We start from the raw sequence: 20,016 nt of genomic DNA on the forward strand, positions 1-20,016 counted from the left end.
TCACACTTAGTAAATGCTGTATTTTGAATGATGTCATGTTTTGATCTTCTCTGTTCTGGGTTTGTTACTGAAATAAAATAGAGAGCACCTATGCTGGTATTTTGAACCTGGGAAGTTGCCTTTGCTTGGTATTACATTACACCACTCTAGGCAGTGTGACCAACAGAGCTGGTTCTGTCTGGAGCAGAAGGCAGACACATACACACATATATACATACATACACATACATACAGACCCGGGCCTCTCAAGTTCATTTCTCCCATCCACCCTTTCCTGGAATGGCCAGGCAGAAGCACCAGGGAGCTTGGTTTCTCTGATTTCACATCTTTTGTAGAGAACCTTAGACATTCCTGTTCTATTCCAAACAGGCAGCAGCATAATCATTTTCAGCGGAAAGGGGAAGGAGGTATATTTGCTGTGTTTTTTTGTTTTCTTGCTTTTCTTCCCCCCACCCCATTCCTCCACCTTTCTCTGTGGAACTATATGGGATTGAACTGGAGTTCTTGGCCTTTGAGGTCCCTATGGGCCAATGGGGGCTGGGAACCAAGGCACAGATATAGTTTCAGCCATGTGTCCATCCCTTGAAAGAAACTTGTCTTTCCTTGGGCCCAAGCTTGTCTCCCCAGCAGCTTCCTGAGACTAGGCAGATAGAGGAGGTGAAGATTCAGAGTGGATTGGAGGGAACTGGGGATGAAGTGAGGAGTGAGAGATCAGCTCCAGAGCATGTCCTTTTAGTTAGGGACTGAAGCTGGGATATGGCACTCATCCGTCCCATGTGCCTTTCCTCTCTCTTCCTCCAGGTACAAAGCAGTGTGGCTTCTCTTATTCCTTCTGGGGCTGGGTACCCTCTTGCCATGGAATTTCTTCATGACAGCCACTATGGGGAGACTGGGGAGAAGGGGAAGATAGTAGATCACTCCACCAGGGGAGAGGGTGGGTACCTTCCCCAGGGGCACCATGGGAAGTCAGTGTGCTGTGAGGAACTTAGAGGAGGTGCGTGAGGGTATGAGGATGTGGAGAGTGACTTAACCATCCTGGGAGGAGGGAGGTGTTTCTGTCCAGTGGGATGGGAGGAGGAAGAATGCCTTGGACATGGGAAAGTGGCAACTTGAGTTCTGGACTGATATCCGGGAACTTGGTCAAGTTACTACCCCTGAAAATGAGTGGATTAGACGAAATCAGATTCTGTTTTGGTGGGATCAGGGTTCATTGATTTGCCCAGGAACATACAGCTAATAAGTGTCTGAGGCTAGATTTCAACTTGGGTTGTTCTGACTCCAAAGCTGGTGCTCTATCCACTGTGCCATCTAGCGACCCCTAAGATCAGAGATTCTTATCCTGGACTCTGCATTTTTTGAAATATATATTTTGATGACTGTGTTTCAATATAATTGTTTTCCTTTGTAACGCTGTGTATTTTGTTTTATGCATTTAAAAGATTCTTCTTGGGATGGCTAGGTGGTGCCAGTCCTGGAGTCAGGAGGACCTGAGTTCAAATCTGGCCCCAGACACTTAACACTTACTAGCTGTGTGACCTTGGGTGAGTCACTTAATCCCAATTGCCTTGTCCTCCCCCTCCAAAAAAGAAAGCAAAAAAAAAAATTCTCCTGAGAAGATAGGCTGGTATTCACCAGATTGCCAAAGGAAGGGGTCCATAACACACAAAAAGTGAAGAGCCCTTGACCTGGATGGTCCTTTTAAGATACCTTCCAAGGGTCATATTTCTGTGAATGAGGAAGTATGTTTCTGCGTATCCTTCACTGAAATCCTCTGCAATTTCATGCTTATGTCGTGGTGACCCTTAGGTTCTTACAGTTCCGACATGCTCTGCTGACTTGGAAAAAACAGATTTGAGTTCAATACAGGTGATAGACTGTGCTTGTCCAGTGCCCAGCATAGCTCCCTCCCAGGAGACTGTGTCAGTTATAGCTAAGCACGAGGCTGTTGTAGTAGACAGAGAGCTGATTTTGAAGTTGGAGAGATGGGCATTTGAATCTCTCACCTGACACACACCTGCTGTGTGTGACCTGGGGCAAGTCACCTCACCTGACAGTGTGACTAACTTTGCAGCAGATAAAAATACGACAGGGCCCTATGTGACCTTGTCTCTGCCTAGGGAGAAGAGATGGCTCTTATAACTTCTGTACTTTTTCTTTTTTTTTAATTAGACCTATGATTTGTTGGTTATGGGAATCTCCCTCCACCCTGGCAGATCCAGTAACTCATTTATAACTCAAAGTTTTAGAGAGCTGCCTGGGCACTTGGAGGTGAAGTGATTTGCCTTCCAGGATCACACAACCTGTATGTGTCACAGGGTGGCACTGGAACCTCAGTCTTCCTCACTCAGTACCTCACCCCCATCTAGACTGCTAGACTTGTTAGACTGTATTTCTTTGCCTTTTCTTTTTTTGCAACATGGCTAATATGGAGATAGGTTTTGCATGGAAAAAAAGGAAAAACTCAGGTGTCAACTTATGGTACTCTGTATATGTGGCGTCCTTGCCCAAAGCCCAGTGTGAGTATAGATATACCAATAGACGAAGTGACGCACATCTCCACGTAAATCAAGAGGAAGGCTTCCTCTGCATGTTGGGTGGATTTCTGAGAAGGCAGGGCCAAGAACCAAGAAGGTATGGGTGGATTATAGTCTCTCCTAGTGAAAGGAATAACCATGTAGATGAATGAAGAGCCATCCACAGAATGTTACAGGATCATACATAAAGCAGTCTCCTCGTTTTAGAAATGAGGACGCTGAGGTCCAAAGAAGAAGTGACTTGCCCAGGGTCACCCAGGTAGCAAGTGTCTGAACCAGGACTTTGAGTGCAGCTGTTCCTCTGATTGCAGATCTATTACTCTTTCTACCACAGGATATAGCCTCCTTTCCTTGATAACTTCTTGGCTTCCTAGATGGCCTTAGGACCAAGGTAGTGTCTTCTTCTTAAACATTAGTGAACAGAATGGCATTTTTTAAAACATATTTTTGCAAATCTCAGTATTGTCTACTGTACTAGAAGACAGCTGGATTCTCATCTTCTGAGTTCAGTCTGTTGTGAATATGCCGAGAGCTTAGATTTGCTAATGAGTCCATGTGCACATGAGTAAGTATCTTAGTACCTGTTGAGTGTCCTTCACTGTCCACCTCTCTTCTCAGTACTTCAGAAGCTGCCTGGGCCCACCCCAGAATGACTCAGGTGCCTCAACAGAGGAAAACAGGGACCTGCTAGCTACTGCATCATCACTCCCACTGAAGCCCAGTTTCCTAAACATCCATTTTCAACAACATCATGACCATATGTGCCATGCTTCCCTTGCTGGTCTTCACCTGTCTCAACTCTTTCCTGCATCAGAGGTAATTGCACACTTCCATGACTCATCGCCCTTTCCTGCTGCCCCTACTCCTTGCTTCAGTAATAGAAAGGTGACCTGTGCAGCTCACGCAGGTCAAGCAGAAGCTCTGAGATTTTGGCTTGGTATTCTGACATCCATCATCACCCTTTCTGTTTCCTCTGGGATTGCAGATTGTTGTTGCATATTGCTGTTGCTGTATTGGGTGTTTTCGCTCAGTTTTATTTTTGTAGTAAGAGAGGCTTCAGTTTTAGAGGGGTTCGAGAGTTTTTCCTTTCCCCAGAAATGATGATGATATAAAGACAAATTACAGTCATCCCTTCCACATCATGACTTCCCCCTTGTTGTTTCAGTATATAGTGGGTTGACATAAGAAATTAAATGGGAATTTTGGGGGGAGTTTTGCAGAAGCCACAGAAGACATGCCAAAGTCAGCAGATGATACAGAAAAAGTTAGAAACTCAGAAGTGCATAAAATGTATGTGTAGTAGTGGATAATATCAATAATATCTTTTAATACCATGAAAATAATTCAGACTTCTTCTGTGGTTCAAAGGGAGGGCCAAAAAGTTTTATGCAGATTTTCCAGATTTCAGGGGCACCACACCCCAAAGCCCCTCAATGTGGAAGGGATAACTGTGTATCAGTAAGATTTTTTTGTAAAAGTAGAATAAGGGGTTTGGAATAAATAGTAGTCATTCCAATTTGTATAGTGATTTAAAGTTTACGAAATGCCTCACTTACATTATTTTGATTTCATCCCTATAAGAACTCTATGATGTAGGAGTTATTTTGTCTCTGTTTTCAGTATGGGAGAAATTAAGGATCAGAGAGTTTTAAGTGACTCACTGTGTGTATCTGAGGGAGGATCTGATCACAAGTATCTTTGACCTGCTCAGTGTTCTCCAGGGGGTCGCTCCAGCTCTAAATCCCCTGAACTTATTCCTTTCCCATTCTCCATCACATCCATTTCTTTCCTGCCCGGCTTGTCCTGAATTAAAAGAGATCCCCCTCCTCCCTGCTCCATACCCTGCCCTCCCCTCCCTTATGTGGACCTGTGATTCCCTTGGCTCCGGTTTGGGGAAGAGGGAATATGGATTTGACCCACTCTCCTTCCTCTTCTTCTTTCTGCAGGATCCCTCAGGCCCTGAGGATCTTGGGCAGTATGGTGGCCATCTTGCTGATGTTTACCTTAACAGTCATCCCGGTGAAAGTGGACCTTGATCCCATGTCCTTCTTCACTGTCACCATGATCCAGATTGTTATCATCAACGGTGAGATCTCTGGGGAATTTTCAGGGGAGAAGAGAGCTGATTGGGGAATCTGTGGGGTTGATGGAGAGCTAATGGGGACTTTCTCAGCTTGGATTTTCCTCCTTCCCTCATTGGTTAATTAATATCTCTTCCCCATCTCTTCATTTGCTGTTCCATACAGAGTTAGATAGGTGAATGGATAGATAGATAGATAGATAGAATATTTATTAAGGGCCTACATAGGGTGTGCTAAGCTCTGGGAATACAAATACTATCAAGCAAAACAGTTCCTGTCCTCAGGGAGGTTACATTCCAATGAGAGAAGAAAATACACAAGTGGAGACTGGAAAGGATTGGGTGAAAAGTGGTATGAGAACTTGGTTCCAGGCAAGATGAGGCAAAAGCTCACTGGAATCCCAAGGATTGAATCCCGTAGCACCCATTTCTCTTTGCAAAGTACACCCTGGGGAGAGGAGGGTCTTGACCAGCCATTTTTACTTGACTGTTTGTTGAGTGTCTGACTCTCCATGATCCTGTTTGAGTTTATCTTGGCAGGGATACTGGAGTGGTTTGCCATGTCCTTCTCCAGCTCATTTTACAGATGAGGAAACTGAGGCAGACAGGGTTAAGTGACTTAAGTGCCCAGGGTTACACAGTAAAGTAGCTGAGGGTGGATTTGGTGGTCCTCATGACTCCAGGGCTGGCACTCTGTCCACTCCCCCCATCTAGTCGCCCTCCCCACAGTATATCTTCATTTTCCCAATGATTTGAATTGGGAGCTCCTTACCCTTCCAGCCTGGGAGAGATGGTCAGTCAAGCATTTTATTAAGTGCTTACTGTGTGTTGGCCTCTGTGTTAAGTGCTGGGAATGCAAATACATGAAAAAATAAAAAAACAGTCTCTGCCCTCAAGGAGTTTACTCTCTAAAGGGAAAGACCACACTTAGAGGAAGTTGAAAGACCAGAGTGGGAAGGGCAAACAAGATGTCTGGATCTAGGGCATGATGGAGAAGGCTAGAGAGGGTGCTGGCTGGTGGGAAATGAAGAAATGTTTGCCTTGGCCTCCCCCCTTGAGAGAATATTCCTGGAGTGGCTGTTGGCTTTATCTTTATCCTCCAGTCTTCACTACCCCTTGTATCAGCCTTCGGGACTTATTTGCTTTCCCCTGGTCCCCTCTCTACTGTTCAGTTCAATTCATCAGATATTTATTAAGCAAGTACCGTGTGCTAGCCACGATGCTGCATGCTGGAAGAAGAAAGGCTGTCCCTGCTTTCTAGCAGTTTACAGTCATACTTTGTGTCATCTCATCAGGCTGACTCCTTCCCACCCCCTTCCCTTATACCATGTTTTGTGTTTTCCTTAGCATCTGGAGCCATTCTGCAGGGCAGCCTATTTGGCCTGGCAGGCCTCCTGCCTGCCAGCTACACAGTGCCCCTCATGAGTGGCCAGGGCCTGGCTGGCATCTTTGCTGCTGTGGCCATGATCTTCGCCGTTGCCAGTGAGTTCTTCCCGCTTCTTTATGACTACCTGGGGGTGAAGGGGAGGGGAGGTGGCCCTAGGGCATGGGTTGGGGATGGAGACCTTGCAAGGACCACTTTTCACTTCTCTCCTGTGAGTAACTTCTGTTCCCTCTCACCTCCCTAGGTGGCTCAGAACTGGAATGAATGCGTTTGGATACTTTATCACTGCCTGTGTAATCATTGTCTTTTCTATTTTATGCTACTTGGTCCTGTCTCGCCTGGTAAGATGAAGGGAGGAAGTCTGTCCTCTGGGGGGCCCCTAAACAATAGAGATAGTGTGGTCATCAGAGAAGGGACTGGGTTTGCAATCAATACTGGCTCTGTCACTTATCAAATCACTTTTCTCTCTGGGCATCAGTTTTCTGATCTGTAGTAGTGGGGATAAAAATAACTAACTTATATGTAGTGTTTTAAGGTTTGCAAAGTGCTTTACGAATAGTATGTTTACACAAACCCTGGGAGAGATAGGTGTTACTATTATCCCCATTTTATAGATAAGGAAACTTGAGGCAAACAGAGCTTAAGAGACTTGCCCAGGGTTACACAGCCAATAAGTATCTGAGACTGGATTTAAACTCAGGTTTTCCTGACTTCAGACTCAGTGTTGCCTGTAAAATATGGAGGTTAGAGCTGCCTAGGCCCCTCTGTCTTTCTTCCAAGAACTGCACTCCCCAACCCCCCCCCCACACCCCTCCCCTTTAATTCTTCAGGAACCCCTTTTTACTTCTAAGCCAGTGGTGTCAAACTTAATAGAATTAAAGGATTTCTGCAGCAGCATATTTTTGGCTTGGAAAGCCACGAATTAGTATTATCTATGTTGTTTATTTATTTTGTTAAACATTTTCCAATTACAGTTTCTTATGATTCGGGCCATGAATTTTACACCTCTGTACTACATCCTCCCTAATGAAGTAATCAGCCCGTCGTCAAATGATCCCAAAGGTCTGTCCCTACCTTGCGACCTGGGGGGAAGAACCGTGTGTTTGTTTTCCTTCCACCTCTGGCCCTGGTTCAAGGGCACTTATGGTGACGCTTCCTTCCCCTATGGATCACTACTCCCTGTCTCCTCCGGGATTTGGGAAGGACAGAGAAAAAGCAAATTGGTCACTTGCCATGCTTGTTTATTTTTCAGTGTAAATAAAGTCTTATTTCCCTCTCCCCCTAAAAACACAAAATAAAATAAGGGAGTTGAATTGTCAAGGTCCTAGATCTGTGATCTCTTATGTAGAGATGACTGGAGAGTTAGAAACCGGGGAGAAGAACCTCAGGCTGAGCTGTCCCTTCTCTATCTCTCTCCCTGCCAGAAATTCTACCAATATTACCAGCAAGCAAAGATGGAGGCTCTTGGGGAGCAGGAAACCAAAATGCATCTTATTCGAAGAGGTCCTGAGTGGAGGAGGAGTGGGAGGGAGGTCACTCTGAGGGAATGCATACTCACAGGAGGAAGAGAGAAGTCTTTTATATGCTAGATGCTGTGAAGGAAACAGGAAAAAAATGTGGCCTCTGGCTAGGTTATTCAGAAGAAATAGAGAATATGACTGGACATGGCATGACATGACTGTATTCTCTACTCCAGGGGAGACTGGAGCTGGTGGACTGGTTGAGCTTGAGTACTGAGCTGCAGTAGGGCAAAAGCCAGTCTGGTATCTGCAATACGTACTGCACCAATATGGTGGACCCTTAGGGAGTATATGGAGTGTGGTGGTAGGGAGATGCATCAGGTTGCCCAAGGAGGGGCAAACTGGGTCAGGCCTCTGAGTGGCTACTGTACTTCCAGCCTAGGCAAGATAGGGAGACCCAGTTTGTTTTTTTGGAGTGGGGAAGGCTGGGCAATTGGGATTAAGTGACTTGCCCAAGGTCACACAGCTAGTAAGTGTGTCAAGTGTCTGAGGCTGGATTTGAACTCAGGTTCTCCTGACTCCAAGACTGGTCCTCTATTTGCTGTGCTACTAGTTGCCCCTGGGAGACCCAGTCTGAAAAATAAAGGAACACTGGGGCAGGTAGGTGATGCAGTGAATAGAGCATGAGCCCTGAAGTCAGGAGGATCTGAGTTCAAATTCGGCCTCTTACTGGCTTGTGTGACCTTGGGCAAGTAGCTTAATCCCAATTGCCTGAATGAGGAGAGGCAGGAATTATAATAATAGTTCTCACTTACATAGCATTTTATTTATTTTTCAGTGTCAAATCCCAACTCTATTGTCTAGCTCTGAGAGATGGGGATGAGCAGACAGGATGTGGGTACTGTGAATGAGAGAGGCCTTAAGGGTCCTGAGAGGTGAATGCAGGGTTCCATGAAAGCTGACACTCGAGTCACCCATGGCGGCAGGGAGGGAAAGGAAGTTCTAGAACATTGGATGGTGGGTGACCCCAGAGGGGAAGCAGGGAAGACTGGATGGATCTGGAAGCTGGTCTCCTAGCTGGAGGTCCATCTCCATCTACCCCCTGGGTCCCAGGAGCACAGCTTCCCACAGGACCTTGCGTTGAAGGTAGGCTCTAGGCTCAGAGGAGTGAGGAAGGGTCAGTTATGAAGAATAAAGGAAAACCAGAATGGGAGGGTGGGGATACTAGAACATTGGTGGGGAACGAGAATTAGGGAGGCAGAATAGGATGAGACAGGAGATCCAGGATGCAAATCCCAGATGAGAACTGCCCTCGCTAGCCCCACCTTCTGAGGGAGGACGTGGAAGCAGCAGAGCAACCTGGGTCCAGCAAGGTGTTCTCACGAGACAGGCTGCCATCAGCCCCAGGACTGGAGATCACTCAAGTATCAGGATACACAAAGTTGGAATTGATGTAGATGAAACCCTAGAAATCACCCTGTTGTCCAGGACATGGCAGTCCCAAAGAAGTGAAGAAGTCAGAATTCACATCACTGCAGCTACACAGTGGCTGAACGGGAAGGGCCATCTCCAGCTTCTCTAGGTACTCTGCTAATCAGTCCACCAAAAGAAGCCATCAGCCTTCCCATCAGGGCCAGTGCCACATACATTTCCATGAGCGTTTAGTGAGGAACACCGTGTGTGTCGCTCCTGCCTCCTGGGATGGTACGTTTGGGTTCATTATGGCCTGAAACAGCTTTTCTTCATTTTCTCCATGAAACAGAGGCCATTCCACCAGCATCTCTTCCATCAGCACTCCAGAGGACACCCAGGTTACTGACTTCCCCTGGGGCTGGTAGGTGATAATCTTAGGGGTGACATAGTCTGAGGTCCCACAGTAGGTCCAGGTTGTGGTCCCAGTGCAGATATTCTCCTTGCACCTGCAAAAAAAAAATCTGCGATCTTGATGTGTCCATCTATGTCCAGGATCACATTATCATGTGGATGATGCCATGGTTGTGTGGGAAGATGAGGCCAATGACAGTTTCCCCAAATAGGACCTGCCCAGCTGCTGAATGTGGGCCCTGTAAAACTTGCCCAACTGCTGAATCCACATTCAGCAGGAGTGAATGAGGTCTGGAGTCACCTAGTTGCTGAAATATGTATAGGAGGTCCCCGCCCACCTATCATGGACAACATCACAAAATAGAGCTAGCAACCTAGAAGATGGAAGGGAGTGTAGCTGCCGCCCACCTGCAACCCCCCAGGGCCAGAACTGCACCATCCTATCCCTCTCTGGGTTCTTAAGGGCAGACAGCTCATCAGAAGTTTGTCAAAGCTTCCCTTGATGAGAATCATGAGGGTGGTGCTGGTCACCCAGTGGGGCCAAAGAAGCATTCACTGGAGTCATGGAACGGGGAGAGGGGCCCAGGCATACCCAGTGCCTCTTATATAGCATTTTTAAAGGTCAGATGGGTGATTTCCTCTCCACCATAGTGAAAAGTAGGTAGTATTTTTTTTTCATTTGCACTGGACCTATGATTGCAAAAGTGTTCCTGTTGAGGAATTTACCAAAAGCAGATCCATTCTTGCTTTGAAAATTACTGTCTTAGAAATGATTCACCTGAGACAGGAAGAGATTAAAGCAACTTGTCTAGGGTCACACAGCTGTTATGGGTCGAGTATAAGTAGGACTTTAATCCAGGTTTTCTTGATTTCAAGGTTGGCTCTTTATCTACTAGGCCAGTGGAGTCAACTCAAATAGGAAACTGCTCATTGACTTAGCAAACCACAAATTAGCATCTGTGTTGTATTGTATTTTTCAATTTATTGTGTTAGACAATTTATCAATTGCATTTTCATCTGGTTTTGGCTCCCTCAGGAACGTTGCCAAAGCCCTGCAAATTGGACACCTCTGCAATATGCCAGACTTCCTCTTGGGTAGTGTTACTATCTTCGATTTACTTCTTCGGGGAAAAAGAAGCCCAGAAAGGAGAAGAAACTTGCTCAAGTTCACAAAAACAAGGAACCCAAGAACTAGAAGGGATCTCTGTTGGAGGTTAGCCCAACCCATCCTTGTGTAAGAATCCCCTGCACACTGCCCCCTACCCCCTGCTTTACCCAGTTAGTTCTCATATCTGAAAAGTGAGTGCTTGATGGCCTAAGGAATCCTCATCCAGTGAATGGTCCTCAGCCTCCCATTCCATTTTCTTTTTTTTCCTTTAAAAAAATCATTTACTATTAGTTTACAACATTTAGTTCTACAAGTTTTTGAGTTCCAGATTTTCTCCCCCACCCTCTCTCCCTCTCCTCCCCCATGGTGGCATGCAATCAGATATAGGCTCTACATATACCTTCATATTAAACATCAGTCAAGTTATAAAGAAGAATTAGAATGAATGGAATGGATAACGAGGAGGAAGAAAAAACAAAATAAGAGAGAGAACACAAGTAGCTTGCTTCAGTCTGCATTCAGACTCTGTAGCTCTTTCTCTGGATAGGGATAGCCTTTTCTACCACGAGTCCTTTGGAGTTTTCTTCTAACCTTGCATTGCTGAGAGGAGCCCAGTCTTTCAAAGTCGATCTTCACAGATCCTGTGTGTTTGTAATTGTGTAATTTTTCTCCTGGTTCTATTCCCCTTACCCAGTATCAGTTTATATAAGTCTCTCCAGGTTATTACGAAGTCCATCTGCTATTCATTTCTTATAGCACAATAGTATTCCATTATATTCATATACTATAACTTGTTCAGCCATTTCCCAATTGATGGCCTGTAATGTAATGCCAAGGAAAGGCAACTTCCCAAGGTTCAGAATACCAGCATAGGTGCTCTCCATTTCATTCAGTGACAAACCAAGAACAGAGAAGATCAAAACATGACATCATTCAAAATACAGCATTTACTAAGGGTGATTAAATAATCTCCAAGTACTACCCCACCCCAGGACCTTCCATTCATTCAATCAATTACAAAGTCCCTGTTCTAAATACTACTCCACCCCTAGGCTGTACCTTCATTTAGTCCATCACAAAGCCCCTCTTCTCAAATGGAGATTAGTTTCCAAACATGAGTAAAGTACATTCATTTGTTCAACCATAGAACACAAAAGGGTCAAAAGTTCCCCACCCCTGGATCACAATTGAATCTACCCCAGAGTTACAACAAGCTTAAGCACAGCATTTAATACCCAAAGAGAGGTCTTTTCTTCATCTTGACCCGAGGCAAGTTCTCAGCAATCTTAGTTCCTGGGGAGACAAGGCTTAGCAAGGCCACAAGATACATTGCCAGTCTCTTCATTAATTCATCTTCTGTCTGCAGAACAGTCCTAGAACCCCTGAAAACATTAGCAAAACCCTCTCCCAGGATTTCTGTAAACATACAACAAGAAAATCCTTCTTCAGGGCTTCTGAACCAACAGAAAGGTTCCCAGACCCCTGCAACAACAGCACTGTCCTTCACCAGTGGACAGTATTCACTCTGTCTGCAGGACAGTCTCCAGACCCCTGCAACAACAGCACTGTCCTTCACCAGTGGACAGTATTTACTCTCTGTCTGCAGGACAGTCTCAGGAGCTCTTAGCCAGCAGCCAGGTTCCAGGACTTCTTCAACAGGATTGTCTTTCACCAGTGGACAAATCTGGCAAAACGACATCAAAACAGACAAAGTACCAGCAAAACAGCCATGTCTCCTCAGTCCTTGGCTGCTCCGGGGGCAGGTCTCAAAAGTCCAGGACAATTCAAAGTAGCCCTCAGCAATCCTCTCAGTCTCTCTCTGCCTCCACGAGGTGCTGCTTCCAAAAAAGTTCTTCTGCCTCTCTCTAGTGTCTCTCCAAATCTACATCACCAGCTCCTCCCAGTTCATCCCTCTCTTTTCACATCAACAAGTCCATCCCACAGGTGGGATTAACAAACTCTGGGTTTTAACACAATCAATTTGAAAACCAAGCCAATACAGGGGGATCTTTATATTCCATTACTATCACATGGCCATCCCCTTGATTTCCAATTCCTTGCCACCACAAAAAGAGCTGCTATAAATATTTTTGTCCATGTGGGTCCTTTCCCTGCTCCTGTGACCTCTTTGGGATACAGCCCCTAGAAGTGGTTTTGCTGGGTCAAAGGATATGCACATTTTTATATCCCTGTGGGCATAGTTCTAAATTGCTCTCCAGAATGGTTGGATCAGTTCACAACTCTACCAGCAATGTTCCAATTTTCCCACATCTTCTCCAACATTTATCATTTTCCTGTTTTGTCATGTTAGTAATCTGACGGGTGAGATGTGGTACCTCAGAGTTTTGATTTGCATTTCTCTAATCAGTAGTGATTTAGAGCATTTTTCATGTGCTTATAGATTTCTTTAATTTCTTCCTCTGAAAACTGCCTGTTCATATCCTTTGACTATTTACCAATTGGAGAATGACTTGTATTCTTGCAAATTTGACTCATTTCTCTGTATGTTTTAGAAATGAGGCCTTTATCAGAGATACAGGTTGTCAAAATTCTTTCCAAATTTTCTGCTTTCCTCCTAATCTTGGTTATATTGGCTTTGTTTGTACAAAATCTTTTCAATTTAATAAACTCAAAATGATCCGTTTTACATTTTTTAATGTTCTCATTTGTTTGGTCATAAATTTTTTCCCTTCTCCATAAATCTGACAGGTAAACTATTCCTTATTCTCCCAGATTGCTTGCAGTATCAGCCTTTATCTCTAAGTTGTGAACCCATTTAGACTTTATTTTGGTTCCCAGGATAATATTATTAATCAATAAGCATTTATCATTATGGTTATGCTTTATTATTATCATTTTGGTATTCTATCACATGTTAAATCATATTGAGTTAAAGGATCAAAGATCTTAGAGCTTGAAGGAATTCAGGAGGTGGTGAGTAAAAACCTTTTTCAGATGAGGAATCTGAGTCCCAGAGAAGGTAAACAACTTGCTTGGGACTATATACCTAGTGGGATATCTGAAGTGGGATTTGAACTCAGGACTTTGTGTTTTTGTTTTGTTGAGCCAGTTGGAGTAAGTGACTTGCCCCAGAATCACACAGCTAGTAAGTGTCAAGTTTCTGAGACTGGATTTGAACTCAGCTCCTCTTCACTCCAGGGCTGGTTCTCTATCCACCGCACCACCTGACTGCCTCAAATTTAGATATTTGTGATGATAAGTCCAGGACTCTGTCCTTTGACTCCACATCCTATTATCTTTCTGTTTTGCCACACAACGATAGGGGTACTGAGGAAATTCCCTATGCTAATTAATTAAGATCAGTAGCTATAATGTATAATATAGTCTTAGAGCGCTGAACTAGAGGGTGTGATTAGCCTATGGTCAGGGCCAGTATGTGTCATAGGAGGACTTCTTGACCTATGCTTGCTGTCTCTCTGAGATAGGACGCCTTAGAAGTGGTGTATTTCCATAAGGAAAATCATTTCCATAAGGAAATATTTCTAGTAGGGACAAGGTGAAATATAGTTCGGAGAAGGGAGCCTTGAGGAAACAAGAGGCCTTTTGAGTGACCCAAGTGATGAGTGGGAGCTCTGAGGTTTAGGACTCTTTGTGGAAAGGGAATGGCAGAGAACATGGAGATTGTGTTGAGTGGGACTGAACTGGTTGTCTTGTGGGTCCTTATTGGGACCATCTCGGGTTGTCTCGATGGCACAGGGTAGAGGTAGGATTGGGGAAGTAGGTTCCACTTGGGAGGAGATGATGCTAGACAGTGGAAAGACCATTTGCCCTGGAGTCAGATGGTCTGGGTTCAAATTCCACCTCAGACACTATCTATGTTACCTTGGGGAAAGTCCCTGGGCTTCAGTTTCCTCATTTATAAAATGAGGGGTCGGAGTGGAGGGTCAGTTGGACTAGATGGTCCCAGAATTCCTTTCCAGCTCAATTTCTTTCTCTTTTTTTTTTTTTTAAAGCAATTGGGGTTAAGTAATTTGCCCAAAGTTACACGGCCAGTTTTTTTGTGTGGGTGTTAAGTATCTGAGGCCGGAACCAATCCCGGGTCCTCCCGACTCTGGGGCCGGTGCTCTTATTCACTGCGCCACCTGGCCGCCCCTCCAGCTCAATTTCTGATCGTATAACACTATATAAGAACAGGTTTATTTTTCACCCAGTTTACAAGCTTCTCATGAATTTAGCTTGTCTTCCCAGGGGAGAACTCTGCCAAGAGTGGAGAAGGAGGGATGTCAAAGTCCAGCACACAGACGACCCCCTGTGAGAGGCCTTCCATCATGGCTATCCCCAAACAGGAGTAGAAAGCATGGGTCTTCTGCCTCCGTATCCTGTCCTCCCCCATCCCCATTACCCTCTTGCCCTTCACCCTTTCTGTTCTCTTCCCCCATCTTCAATCTATGACTTTCCCCATTTTTGACCTTGTGTTATTGGCGGCTGGGTCCAAGGAGAAGAGAGATTTTTATTCTGTTTCTCTTCCCCTGTCCTCATCACTCCAGCCTCCCATCTTAGCACACATTCAAAATGAGACTGAACTGCCAGCCCCGCATCTGTCCCCTCCCCTGCTCCCGTGCCCTCTGGAGGAAACCATCCCCTTTTCTTCTTATTCCCAGATCTGGGTTCTGGCATTGTCTGTCTGCTTTATCTTCATCATCACCATCTGCGTGTTCCCTTCTGTGACCGCCGAGGTCCAGTCCACCATTGCAGGGACCAGTGACTGGAGCGAGAACTGAAGGGCAGGGTGGGCAGGGAAGGATTGGGTTTAAATTAGAAGGGAAGGAACTGAAGAACGGAATCCCTGAGGGAGGGAAAAGAAGAGACCTTCACCAAGACTTGGAGGTCTTTAGAGTACAAATTTGATGACTCCTTTCCGTTTGAGATGATAGGGAGCTGGGTCATTGGGGGGAAGATTGGGAAACCTGCTTGTGTACAGGTCGGTGACTTGTGGAAGTTGGGAGGGTGTCCCTAACCTTTGGCTCCCTGTTCCCATCTTTTTATTCTGTTCTCATCTCGGCTCCCCCAACGTAAAAAGTGGGGTGTATTGTACAGTTGAGAAACAATGATCTTAGTAGAGTACAGTGACTTGTTCTAGGTCACATAGAGAACAGAGTTGAGATTAGAACCTGTGTCCTGCCTTTTAATCCCACCCTCTCCCCACTTTGGGTCTCATACCTTGTACCTTCCCTACTTTGACACTTATTCATTGCTTCACTTCCAGAAAAGTATTTCATTCCTGTTTCCCGCTTCTTCACTTTCAATGTCTTTGACTGGGCTGGCTGAAGCCTCACCACTCTCTACACGTGGGTAAGTAGGGGTGGAGATGTTGTAAGAGCCCCCCCCCCCCCAGGGCTTTGTTTGAGGTGTAAATTAGGGGAAGGGGATCTAAGCTGCCTGCCCACCCAGGAATGTGTGTTGGGTGGGCAGGGTTTGGGATTTCTGGTCCTCTTCCTGGACTAGAAGCTTCTTAGCAGTATGTGAGAATAGAGTGGTGTGTGTGTGTGTGTGTGTGTGTGTGTGTGTGATCGCTTGTCCTTGCCTGGGGGTGAGGGCAGGTCTGTGGGTCAGGTACCACATCATGGCACACACTGCTCCTCATATCTGGGATACTCTCCTGTGTCATCTCTGCTGCTTAGAATCCCTCGCTTCCTTCAGGGCTAAGCTCAGTTGCTGCCTCCTACTGGAAGCCCATCCTGATTACTCAGTTCCACTCCCCCATTATTCCGTATTAACTTACACTGGGTACATGTTGTTTTCACCTCAATAGAAAGTAAGAGCAGGAATAGTCTCATCTTTGTGCCTCCAGACCAGGAGCCTAATAAATGCCCGCTGACTAGCTGATGATGCTCACTGGGTGAGTGGGAAGTGTAGGGACCCTCTCTCCTGCTATGGGGCAGGCAGTGAGACAGAGGACCTTTGGGTGACCCTCTTTCCACAGCCGACACAGGACAGCCGATGGCAGCTTCCTGCCCCGGGGGCGGTGAGGATCGTGTTTGTGCCGTTGCTGATGCTGTGCAACGTTCACCCAAGGAAGAACCTGCCTGTGATCTTTCACCACGATGCCTGGTTCATTATGTTCTTCACCTTCTCCAATGGCAACCTCGCCAGCCTCTGCATGTGCTTTGCCCCCAAGTGAGTGAGCAGGGCATGAGGAGGAGATGGGGAGGGCAGGTTCTGGGCACAAGACTTCCGGGGCAGTGCCTTTAGCCAGCAGGCAGGGCGGACCAGGGCCTCAGTGAATCTGAAGTAAGTCGCTGTCCTCAGCATCCAAATGTTCAGAGTTCTGAATTTGGCCTGATGCAGGGGGAGAGAAATGGGAAGAAGGGGAGCGAATCCTTCTGGCCTGATTGGGAGAGACGTGTTCTGTACACCTGAGAACCTCAGTCTCCTTGGTGGAAGACAGCCTTCTCTCTAGGATTAGGTGTGCTTAGAGTGAGGGTCAGGGTGGACAAAGTATAAACTTGGGAAATGTGGTGAATAGTCAGAGATCTGGAGAGCCATTAGCCTCAGCCAGGGGGAGTGGCCAGCTCTACCCTGCCTTGTCCTTCTTACATAGTTCCTCTGGCTACCTTTCCCTAAAAACTTGCCCTCCCAGCATCCTGCATTTGACCTGCATCCTCAGCCTACATTTCCCTAGATCCTTCGCAGCTCTGATTGCTAAAGGCAGGAAGTAACCCAGTTTCCAGCTTGGGATTCTGGGAAGTGTAGTTTATTTGCTGTAGGACTTTTTATAGGTGTTGTTCAAGGTGCAGTTTCAGGTGAGTGGGGTGTCACAGGTTCTACACAGGACATGGGCCTGAACAATGAAGGCCAAAGGTGGTGGAGCCTCCTGGGGAGGCTCCCTGGGGGAGAAGAGAAAATGATGGAGCCTATAACAGCAGAGGCCATAGAGGATTCTGGGGATCAATTAGTAGGAACACTGTGCTGAATGGACTATGTGAGAATGAGCTCTAGCAAGGGGTCCTGGGTTGGGGAACAAGTGTGGGAGGGGGGAGTGTGTGCTGGGGTATGGAAAGGCATTATGATTACCTTGGGGAAGAGCAAGCCAAGCCAAAGGCCCTGAATCTGTGAGAGAATGTCAAGTACATTTTTGGAAAGAGTACTGCATCTGAAGTTTAAGTTTGACCTGGGTTTAAATCTCGCCTCTGATAACTTACTGCCAGTGGGCAAGTCACTTTTTATTTCTGTGGGCCTTGGTTCTCTCTTCTGAAAAAAAATTAAACTGGATGATCTTTTCCAATTCCAAATCTTTGAAAGAGAATGAATAGAGTGGATGGAAAGAAATATCCTCGGGTTTGAGAAATGAGTGTTGTGGAGTCTGGAGCCGGGTGTGGGATTTTTTATGGGAAGGGGAGGAGGTCCTGGGTCTGGAGGAGAGATTGCCAGGTGCAGGAGTCTTGGGATGACCTTTCCTTTTGTCCCATCTTCCTCTAGGAAAGTGAAACCTTCAGAGGCTGAGGCTTCTGGTACAGTCATGGTATTCTTCCTCTCCCTGGGCCTGGCCCTGGGTGCTTTATTTTCCTTCCTGCTCCGGGTGTTACTGTGACCACTTAGAGTCTTCCTGCCACCCTGCCTTGCCCACTTTTGACCTCAGTTTTCTCACTGCCTATGCTGGAGATGGAGGAGCAAACCTCCTTCTTTGGACACTGAGAGCCAAATAGCTCTTATCCTGAGGAGGGGGTCCCAAAGGACAGCACAGAGAGGTCAGTAGCTATGACTGACTGACCAGTGGAACCCATCTGTGGGCAAAATTGCTTATCCCCTGGTAGCTCTGTATGTCTGTCCATCCCCACGTCCATAACTCTGTATCCGGTGTTAGGATAATGAGACAAAGCATTACTTTTGGGTCATATTTTTTCTGGCCATGTTTTTCCCTCCATCGAACCCCAACCCTTTCCTTGTGATGTCTCATGTACAATGCCGTTTATTTGTATGCCTTTTTTATACTCAAGACAGAGACCAGGTGCACCTTGAAGGCATCAAATAAATAGTTGAGGATTTTTTTTTTTTCTCACTGTTTCTTGTCACCTCCCTTCTGTGGGAGGTGTGGGAAGGAAGGGGAGAGAACTGGACAGGCCTGTTGTGGTCACTCGAGGAATCCTGAGAAAGAGAGGGTGTTCCCACATGATCACTGTGGGAACGGGGCTGAGCTACACAAAACATATTTTTTGCCTTTGTATGTCATGTGGGACGGGGGCAGCAGAGGAGAGCCACATGGAGATCAGAGGAAATCCAAAGTAGTGTGTTAGATTTAGCTCTGGACTTAAAGCTAGGGGACCGGGTTCTAGTCCTTCCTTTGAATTAGCTGTAAGGCCTAGATGATGGAGGCCCTCCATTCCCCCTCCATGGGTCTGTTTTCTCCTCTGTTAAATGACAGGCATGGACTAGCTGACTCTTCTAGGTCTAGCAGTGTGTGGGTCGGACTCCCTCCCTGGCATTGTATCTGAAGTGCTACCAGATGGTACAGAAGGGGATGGATGGCCCGGGAGTGTTATCTCTGTTTATCAGAGCATCTATTAAGTGTTTACTCTGTGCTGAGTATTGCTGGGCTCTTTTTTTTGGCTCTGCCCATTCCCTTAGGGAATATTTGGAGTGATGTCAAGGTCATAATACTAGCTCTAAGAGCAGCTAGGTAGAGCAGTGGCTAGAATGCTGGGCCTAGAGTCAGGAAGACTCATCTTCCTGAGTTCGAATCTGACCGCAGACACTAGTAAGCTGTGTGACCCTGGGCTAGTCACTTAACCCTGTTTGCCTTAGTTTTCTTATCAGTAATATCAGCTGGAGAAGGAAATGACAAACCACTTCAGTGTCTTTGCCAGGAAGGAGAGTCAGACATGACTGAATGACAGCAACTAGAAGGAATCTTAAACACCATTGAGTCCAAGACCCTCCTTTTACAGATGAGGAAACTTGAGGCACATAGAAATGGAAGTGATCTGCCCAGTGTCCCACAACTAGTAAGAATCTGAGGTGAGATTTGAACCCAGGTATTTTAGTCCAGTGCCCTGTCCCCCCTACAAGCCATTCTGCCTCTAAATAAAAAGTACATAGAACCCAGTTTTGTCCTTTCCTTTTTTTTTTTTTTTTTTGCTTTTTGGAGGGGGGAAGGCAGGGCAATCGGGGTTAAGTGACTTGCCCAAGGTCACACAACTAGTTTTTGTGTTGTGTCTGAGGCTGGATTTGAACTCAGTCCTCTTGACTCAGGGCCAGTGCTCTATTCACTGCACCACCTAGCTGCCCCTTAGTTTTGTCCTTTTCAGTGATATCTTATTCCCTCTAACCTCAGGTCCAGAATATTTCTTCTACCAGTCAGATTATTAGCACTGACATTTTTCTGTCAGAAATATTGTCATCTGAAATATTTTTGTCTACCTGCAAAACACATGTACCCGCCTCCCTTTTTTTTCCCTTCCCCACCAGTGCCCCAGGGGTGAATGAAATCCAGGCAGGATCCCAGACCTCCCAGTTCCTAGCTGGGCTCCCAAGATGCCTGTATTGAAGGAGTCAGAGGTTGGGCTCAAGCTGCCAGAAGTTTGGCATCCATCCCTGACACCTCAGCTCTCACTCCTGCTGGGCTTCCTAGAGAACAAGGGGACCTATGTCTCCCCAGAATGAGGGGG

The 20,016-nt window shown here is 46.1% G+C and overlaps 1 pseudogene; it reads left to right on the plus strand.

Annotated features, from left to right (window-relative positions):
• The window catches only part of LOC138171145 (equilibrative nucleoside transporter 1-like), a 25,182-nt pseudogene extending 6,971 nt beyond the window's left edge, over window positions 1–18,211 (plus strand).
• Window positions 18,212–20,016: the final 1,805 nt, after the last annotated feature.

The sequence above is a fragment of the Petaurus breviceps genome, unplaced genomic scaffold (genome assembly GCF_028583685.1).
Source record: "Petaurus breviceps papuanus isolate PSGF00001 unplaced genomic scaffold, PetGlider_PUasm1.0 419, whole genome shotgun sequence".
NCBI lineage: Eukaryota > Metazoa > Chordata > Mammalia > Diprotodontia > Petauridae > Petaurus > Petaurus breviceps.